This window comes from Hylobates moloch, unplaced genomic scaffold (assembly GCF_009828535.3).
Source record: "Hylobates moloch isolate HMO894 unplaced genomic scaffold, HMol_V3 SCAFFOLD_4, whole genome shotgun sequence".
NCBI lineage: Eukaryota > Metazoa > Chordata > Mammalia > Primates > Hylobatidae > Hylobates > Hylobates moloch.
The window spans coordinates 57,343,036-57,352,195 of record NW_026652279.1 but is presented as its reverse complement, the minus strand read 5'-3'; the positions used below and the strand labels follow the sequence as shown (position 1 = coordinate 57,352,195).

At 35.3% G+C, this 9,160-nt stretch overlaps 1 pseudogene; it reads left to right on the top strand.

Annotated features, from left to right (window-relative positions):
- Positions 1 to 685: 685 nt before the first annotated feature.
- LOC116467426 (ezrin-like) lies at positions 686 to 5,625 on the top strand (annotated as a pseudogene).
- The last annotated feature ends 3,535 nt before the right edge of the window (positions 5,626 to 9,160 follow it).

The window sequence follows — 9,160 nt, the reverse complement described above, 5'->3', positions numbered from 1 at the left end:
GAGCCCAATAAGTGTTATATGATTGGTATTATTGTCATATTCATATAGGCATGTCCTTGCCTCAAGAAGTTTGTATTCTATCCTGAACTATAAAAATAAAGCCTTTCAAAGAAAATGTGACATATGTGATAAAGCCGTGAGTTCTACAGAAGTTCAGAGTAGGAAAGGATGAGTAATGTGGTACAATGGCCAGAGAATGATGTAGAAGACTTTAGTTGTGAGCCAAGCCTTGAAAAAAATGTATTAGAACTGTGGTTCCAACAGATACAGTTCAAGGAGAATGGCTACTCAGAGAACAGAAGGAACCTGTGTGAAATTGAAAAAGCTACAGCGAGTTTTCATATTTTATAAGACAGAGATAAAATAAGATCGTATGTTAAGGTATGATTCGACTATGGAGAACACAAAAGGCCACATAGGTGACTTAGAACATTGGAGGCTTTTGAGGAGATCTCACTTTATTTAAGAAGTGCTTAAAAAATAAAATGGCAGCAGAGTCCGGGAGAAATGCCTAATTGCAGTCTGAATGAGCTAGTATGGGGTTGAGTCAATAAAAACCTTCCAATTGTGAGCAGCCAAAACTACACGAAGGCAGTAGGGTGAAAAAATTGTCTAAGTTTTCCTAAAAAATTACTAAAGAGTATAATGAATGATTAGATATGGGGGGGCACCGAGGAAGACTGGGATGAGTGACAGTGGCTCCAAAAATTTAGATAAACTGGAAAATGTTGACAGAGACTGGGAAAATATCAGGAGTCACTGGAAGAAGGGGGTGAGTTGGGTGTGTTGGTCTGTTAAAATCTGGAAATGTTAAGATTACTATGACGTTGGAGAGTCAAGTGGAAATTGCCATCCATTGGACTGGAGTTCAGGAAAAGTAAGAGATATAAAAAAAATATGAAAAAGGTATAGAGTTTCTATCATGTATTCAAAGTAAAATAGTTTCAACATGTTTCCAGATAGATTTTTTTATTATAACATTCAGAAAAGGATGGAAAAACCAGTTAAGTCTAATTATAACCTATGAACATAGGGGAAAAAAAATTCATTGTCACATTAAGCAAGAATTCAAAAAATAATACATACTTAACCAAAAGTTCTCTACTGTAAACCCAGTTTTCTTCTTTCTCAACCTAACATCGATGTATAAACTAAATTAGGCAGATGATTGGGAGAATCTTTTGAGCCCAGGAGTTCCAGGCTGCAGTGAGCTATAATCGCTGTAATCACGTCACTGCACTCCAGCCTGGACATCAGACCAAGACCCGTCTCTTAAAAAACAAACAAACAAAAAAAAAGTATAGAACGTTTATTTTTAATTTAGCACCAACCATTCTTTCATCTCTTAAGAACCTAAATAGGAACAATTCCATTAAATAGCTGGGGCTGGAAGAATAAATTGCATAAATATATTTGGAGAATTAACATGGAAAATTAGTGTCACAGTGATTATTTCCTTATATTTCATTGGTTGCGATCTCCACAGAGAATGTAAATAATTTAATTTGTTACTTTAAAAAAATTTTTATTTATTTATTTATTTTGAGTTGGAGCCTTGCCTTGTCACCCAGGCTTGAGTGCAATGGTGCAATCTTGGCTCACTGCAACCTCCACCTCCCAGATTCAAGCAATTCTCCTGCCTCAGCCTCCCAACTAGGTGGGATTACTGGTGCCAGCCACCATGAGCAGCTAATTTTTGTATTTTTAGTAGTGGCAGAGTTTCACCCTGTTGGCCAGGCTGGTCTCGAACTCCTGGCCTCAGATGATCCATCCGCCTCGGCTTCCCAAAGTGCTAGGATTACAGGCGTGAGCCCCCACGCCTGGCCGAATTTGTTACATTTTAAGAAAGTAGTTCTGCCCTATGGGGCTTTGAAGCAGAGGTGCAGGTGAATGGAGGAGTTACAGTGCTTTACACTAAATGGATCCAGCCAGCTATGGTTTCCAGGCTCTTGAGCCTGCTCTTTACAGTTTACTTTAAAATAGTTATATCTGCTCCGGGAAGGTAATACCAATAATCAAGTTTATTAGATGTGTACATAATTAAAGTTAATAGTCCTCGATAGGTGTCTTGAGGGCCCTTCAATGAGGAAAGGACATGAGATTTCAAGGCATGGGCTTCATAAAATCTCTTTTGGTTACTCAGATACATTCTGTAGTTTCTTTTTGTTTCAGGGTGAATTTGAGGATACTCAGACAATTAGAGCATTACTGTGAATACATCCCTAAATTTATTGTTTATTATCATGTAATATACCTTATTAAAATCTCCTTGCAAATTTTCAAATTATTTCTAATCCATATAGAAAATATAGCAGATTTTTAAATATTTAAATTGATACCAAATTAAGAATGTTAAATTCAATATTGAGAAATAATATGAATTAAAATATGTAAAATTTAAAAACTGTTTCAGACATGTCCTGAAGTATTAAAATTTTCCTAAATGTTATGTGAATCCCATTTTTAAAGTTAAGAATGCAGGAATTCTATTTTATGCTGATAAAAATAGATTGGAGTTCTCAAAGGTGGTCCCTCCCTTCACAAATTTGGATGGGAAATTTCAAACACCATTCTGTGAGGATGCCAGGAAGTATTAACTTCAAACTTTTCAGCCCCTTCCTACGTATCGTCACATGAAGAAACTACAGTACACAGTTACAGCAGATGTCACATAGCTAACAGTGTGACCCTGGGATGTAAAATGTGACTTTTATTAAAGGCTCTTTACATATGCCCTTTGATTTGGTCACCATTTGGAATTTTTTACTGGTTAACTTTTTCCAAAGTGGCAGGCTCTTGCTATGGGTTTACTGTCAACTCTCTCCATGATTCTCCATCCACCTCTTTACTCTCTTCTCTCCTCACTCCTGTACATTTTTATTGATTAATTGTATAGAGAATTTAGCTATCTTTTTGTGTTTTGATCATCTTCTGTATATCAGAGATTAAGTTCACACTCGATAGTACTTACAAATTTATTTCCAATTACAAAATGATTTCCTGCCTATGATGAATTCTAGCATTATGTATTAAAATAGCAATTCATATTTTTCTTTTCCCTACAGAATGTTTAATTATAACATCATTCACATTACTTTATTAGGAAGCTGGCTAAATATATTGCTTTATATTAGTGCAGCACAGCTCTGGACAAACTGTTTTTTCTCTTTTTAACATCCTGGAATTTGGGGAAATATGGTTGCTCACACAATGAGCCTGGTCTTTTGTTTTCTAGATGTCCAATATGCTCAAAAAGGCATTGAAATCATTTAAAGTAATATTTAAGCCCATTTATACTGACATTGCCTTAATGAATATGAGAATTCTTTGCATTTCAGCTGAATATCCCCAGTTTTAATCTGCAAATTCTAAGACCCGTATAGTATTAAAATTTTCCCATGTGATGAAGCAAGAAAAATAGCTGTAAGTGGGAATTATAAAATGCAAGTATGTGGTACTGTCTTGGTCCACTTGTGTTGCTGTAACGGAATACTTGAGGCTGAGTAATTTCTAAAGAAAATATATTTATTTGACTCACAGTCCTGCAGGCTGTAGAAGAAGAATGGCACTAACATCTGCTTCCAGTGAGAGCTTCAGGCTGCTCTCACTCATGCTGGAAGGCCAAGAGGAACCAGCATGTGCAGAGATCACATTAAAAGCAGAGAGATGGGGAGAAAAGCGCTAGACTCTTAAACAACCAGCTCTCACAGGAACTAGCTGAGCAAAAATTCACTCAACACTCTACCTCCCAGAAAATATATTAATCTATTCATGAGAGATCCACTCCGATAATCCAAACACCTCCTACTAGGACCCACTCCCAACACCGGGGATCGAATTCCAACATGAGGCTTGGAAAGTCAAATGTCCTAACCATAGCAGATACTTACACAAATCTATAAATTACTTGTATGAAAGAAGTTTTATATTTTTAGCTCAAAAAATGAATATATAGATTTTTTTCAATGGATAGTAGTAATTGAGTTTCTACACTGAGACAAAAAAGGAACAAAGTTTGTTATACCAGACTATTTCAAAGTAAATAGCACAGAAATATATGTGATTGTTTCTAGATGCTAAGTAGGAAGTACTTTTGATCAGGAAATGAAAAACCAGGTGGCAAAAAACACCCTACAAGGGCTTATGAGGAACCAGACCAAAATAAGAAATTGAGAAAAATCTGGATCTATATTTAATATCTCATATATGTTTTTAAATTAATGAATGACATTTCCGCATTTTATGGAGTACATGAAATATTTTGTTAATTGCATAGAATGTGTAATAATCGTCAGGATATTTAGGTTATCTATCACCTCAAGTGTTTATCATTTCTGTGTTGAGAACATTTCAAGTTCTCTCTCCTAGCTCTTTGGAAATAAAGCATTATTATTAACAATAGCCACCGTACTCTGATATCAAACATTAGAACTTATTTCTTCTATTTAGCTATATGTTTGTACCCATTAACTAAGGAGGAGCTGGAGAGACAGGTGGTGGATCAGTAAAGAGCCAGGAGCAGCTGGCTGCGGAGCTTGCGTAGTACACCACCAAGATCGCACTCCTGAAAGAGGCACTGAGGCAAGGAGGATGAAGTTGAAGAATGGCAGCACAGAGCCAGAGAAGTCTAGGATGACCTGGTGAAGACCAAGGAGGAGCTGCACCTGGTGATGACGGCACCCCAGCCCCCACCGCCCCTCGTATAGAAGCCGGTGAGCTACCACGTCCAAGACAGCTTGCAGGACCAGGGCTCTGAGCCCACGGGCTACAGCGCGGAGCTGCCTAGCGAGGGCATCCGGGATAACCGCAACGAGGAGAAACACATCACCGAAGCGGAGAACCAGCACGTGCAGCGGCCGCTGCAGACGCTGAGCGGCGAGCTGTCCCAGGCCAGAGATGAGAATAAGAGGACTCATAATCACATCATCCACAATGAGAACATGAGGCAAGGTCGGGACAAGTATGAGACGCTGTGGCAGATCAGGCGGGGCAACACCAATCAGCGCATCGACCAGTTCGAGGCCATGTAACGGCCAGGCCAGGACAGAGCGCAGAGAGACGCTCTGCAGCGGGCGCTGCCGCCCTCACCGCCAGCCTCCTCACGCTTGTGTCTAGTGCTCCAAGTCTAGGAACCTCCTCATCAGATCTCAGTTCCTTTAAAAAGCAGTTACCCATGAGAAATGTCCTGGTCTGAGAACCAGTGGAGGCGCCCTGGTTTGTTTTCCCTGATTGTGTCATGGTGCCAAGCAGGCCAGATTCTGGCGATTATCTCGAATCACCTCCTGTGTTGTGCTGGGACCCGGACTGACTGAATTAAGGAAAATGCCTGCAAAGTCTGAATAACAAACTTCATGCTGGCCAGTGTGATACAAGATTCAGTATCATTAAAGGAAACCACGTCATGGGTTACACCTGTGCTATATTTTTTCTGTATTTGAAATGAGCTCAAATTGATTTATTGTTTTTAATTTATATGAAGGATCCATCTTTTTATATTTACGAGCTTTTGGGGGTAAAAAGTTTGGAAATTGAGTCTGAAGCACTCTTGCGCACACACAATGATTCTCTCCTCCCGTCACTCCACGCAGCTGGCAGAGATCGCAATGGTCACCAGCGTACAAGGACACTCGGATAAATTTGAAGAAAAAAAATTGATTTTGTTTTTTGCTTAACAGTTAGAAGAATACGTTGTTGGACTCATACACCTAATTAATGATCAGCTATATAGTATTTATATACAAGTGATAATATGGATTTGTAACATTAGTTTTAAAAAGGGAAAATTTTGTTCTGTATATTTTGTTACCTTTACAAAATAAAAGAATTACATATTAAAAAACAAAAAAAAGAAAAAGATATCAAAATGACAGCAGTTTTTACCTATCAATAACAAACTGGAATGTAAACAATTTAAATTCCACAATTAAAAATTATGGACTGGCTGAAAGGATTAAGGAAAAAAACGAGACCTAATTGCATGCTGCCCTCAAAACCTCATTTCATCTGTAAAGATACACATAGACTGAAAGTGGAGGAATGTAAAAAAAAATGCACAAAAACGGAAATGAAAATCATCTGAGAATAGCTATACTTAGATATAACAAAATTTAAGCCCAAAAATACAAAAAAGACAAAAAAGTCATTATATAGATAAAAGTCAATTCAGCAAGATAATTTAATAATGGTAAATATATATGCACTTAAAACTAGAACACCCAGGTATATAAGCATGTATTGTTAAAGCTGAAGGAGAAATTGTTTCTAATACAATAATAGTTGTGGACTACAACATCCTGTTTTTAGCATTGGACAGAAAATGTAAACAGCAACTCAACAAAGAAATATTGGACCTAATCGAAACTATAGGCCAAATGGACCTAACGTATATTAACACAACATTTCATCCAACAGCTACAGAATACACATTATTCTCAAAAGCACATGGAACATTCTCCAGGATAGATCATATATTAGGCCACAAAACACGTCTCAACAATTTTTTAAAACAGAAATTACATCAAATATATTCTCAGACTACATAGACTAGAACTAGAAATCATAACTAGACAAATTTTAGAAACTGTACAAATACATGGAAATTAAACAATATGCTCCTGAATGACCAATGGGTCAATGAAGAAATTAAGAAATAAATTTTATCGGGCATGGTGATTTGCACCTCTAACCCCAGCTATTCTGGAGGCTGAGGCAGGAGAATCACTTGAACCCAGGTGGCGGAGGTTGCAGTGAGCTGAGACTGCACCACTGCACTCCAGCTCGGGTGAAGGAGCAAGACTCCATCTCAAAAAAAAAAAAAAAAAAAAAAAAGAAGAAAGAAATTTTTAAAATTCTTGAATAAAATGAAAAGGAAAAGGAAACACAATATACCCAAACCTATAATATAAAGGAAAAGTAGTGCTAAGAGGGAATTTTATAGCAATAATGGCCTATGTTAAAAATTAGAAAGATTTCAATTAAATAATCTAACAATGCACCTCAAGGAACGACAAAAGTAAGAATAATCCAATGCAAAGTTTAGGAGATAAAAAGAAATATAAAAAATTAGAGCAGAACTAAGTGAAGTGGAGACTATAAAATAGTACAAAGAATCAATAAAATAAATTATTTTTTGAAAAGATGAACAAAATTGACAAATTACTATTAAAATTACAAAGAAAAAAGAGAGAAGACTCAAATAAATAAAATTAGAAATTAAAAAAAGGAGACATAATTACTGATCCTACAGAAATAAAAAGGAATATTAGAAACTATTATGGATAATCATATGTTAACAAATTCAAAAACCTAGAAGAAATGGAAAAACTCCTAGACACATATAACCTACCAGAATTGAACCAGGAAGAAACAAAAAATTGAACAGACTAATCATGAGTAACAAGATGGAATCAGTAATAAAAAATCTTTCAACAGAGAAAAGCCCAGGACTGAATAGCTTTAATGCTGAGTCCTTCCAAAATTTTAAAGAATTTTAAAAAAAATTTTAAAAAATTTTTCTTAAACCATTCCAGAAAATTGAATAGGAGGGAACTCTGCATAACTTATTTACCTTGCCAGTATTATCCTGATACCAAAACCAGGTAAGGACACAATAAAAATAGAAAACTACAGGCCAGTATTTCTGACAAATATAGATGCAAAAATCCTCAGTGAAATACTAGGAAACTAAGTCCAACAACATGCCAAAAATTTAATACATCATGGTGAACTGCTGTTTATCCCAGGGATGCAAGAATGGTTTTAACATATGCAAATCAAGAAATGTGTACATCATATGAACAGAATGAAGGAGAAAAGCCATAGGTTTATCTCAATAGATGTAAAAAAAAAAAAGCACTAGAGAAAATTCAATGTGCCTTTATGATAAAAATCTCAACAAATTAGTCCTATTTTTAGTTTTTTGAGAAATCTCCATGTTGTTTTTCATAATATCTGTACTAATTTTTATTCCCACTAACAGTGTATAAGAGTTCCCTTTTCTTCACATCCTTGCCAGCATTTGTAATTTTTTGTCTTTTTTATAATAGCCATTTTAACGGGTGAGATGAATTTGGTTTTGATTTCCATTTCCCTAATGATTAATGATGTTGAGCATTTTTTATATACCTGTTGACCACTTATTTTTCTTTTTTTGAGAAAATTATTTCTCATTTTTAAAATGTGTACATGTTGGTATTAACCACATAATTACTGCATGAGATTATGACTAATTTGACAGTTTCCCCATTCACCTGCATAATCCCATTCTCAATTCTTTCAGATAATACAGGTTAATAAGTTAGTGGGTATCCTTCCTTAATTTACCCCCATGTTCATACTATCTAGATAAGATTTAGATATAGACTTATTATACACAGGTATACTGTAATAGGTTTTGTCATAATTACTCTTTTCAAACCAGAGTTATATTTTACACGCGGTTTTGCATTTTGCTTTTCTTTATAAGATTTTGCAAAATCTGACCTACCCCCACGCCCAGTCTGTTTACTTGTTGAGTCCTAATTCATTCTTGTTAATAGTTATATATTGTTCCATTGTGGATATGCAATATACAATGTATTTAATTACTTCTCATCACTAATCATCCATTTTATTTCAATGATTTAGCCATAATAGGCAAAAATCCTTGAATATATAACCGTTTCAACTGGGGCATTTATTTCTAAAGGATAGGTTTCCACGAGTGAGATTTTTGTGTTAAAGAAATAAGCATTGTTTTATTCTTAAAAAATTTTGCAAGAATACCTTCATAAAGAAGTATAAAATTGTAGTTTCTATTAAGGGTATATGACAGTGCATTTTCCCCTACATTATTAACTACATTCATTGTAAATTTTTTTCTAAACTAGAAGATATAAAGACATATCTCATTATTAATTTCAGTTCCATTTTTTTAAATTCTAGTGATTTTATGCATCTATTTATGTTTCTTAACCAGTTACTCCTCTGTAATTTGCCCATCTTTGCATTGGCTTGTATATCTATGTACAGATTATAGACTATCACTTTCATTATAAATATAGCACATTTATTTGATATTGTCATTGCACCTTTTAAAATATCTAGTCTTTATACTCACTATGTATGGTGTATTTTGCCACACAAAGGCTTTTCATGTCTACATGGTGAAATGTTCATTTTT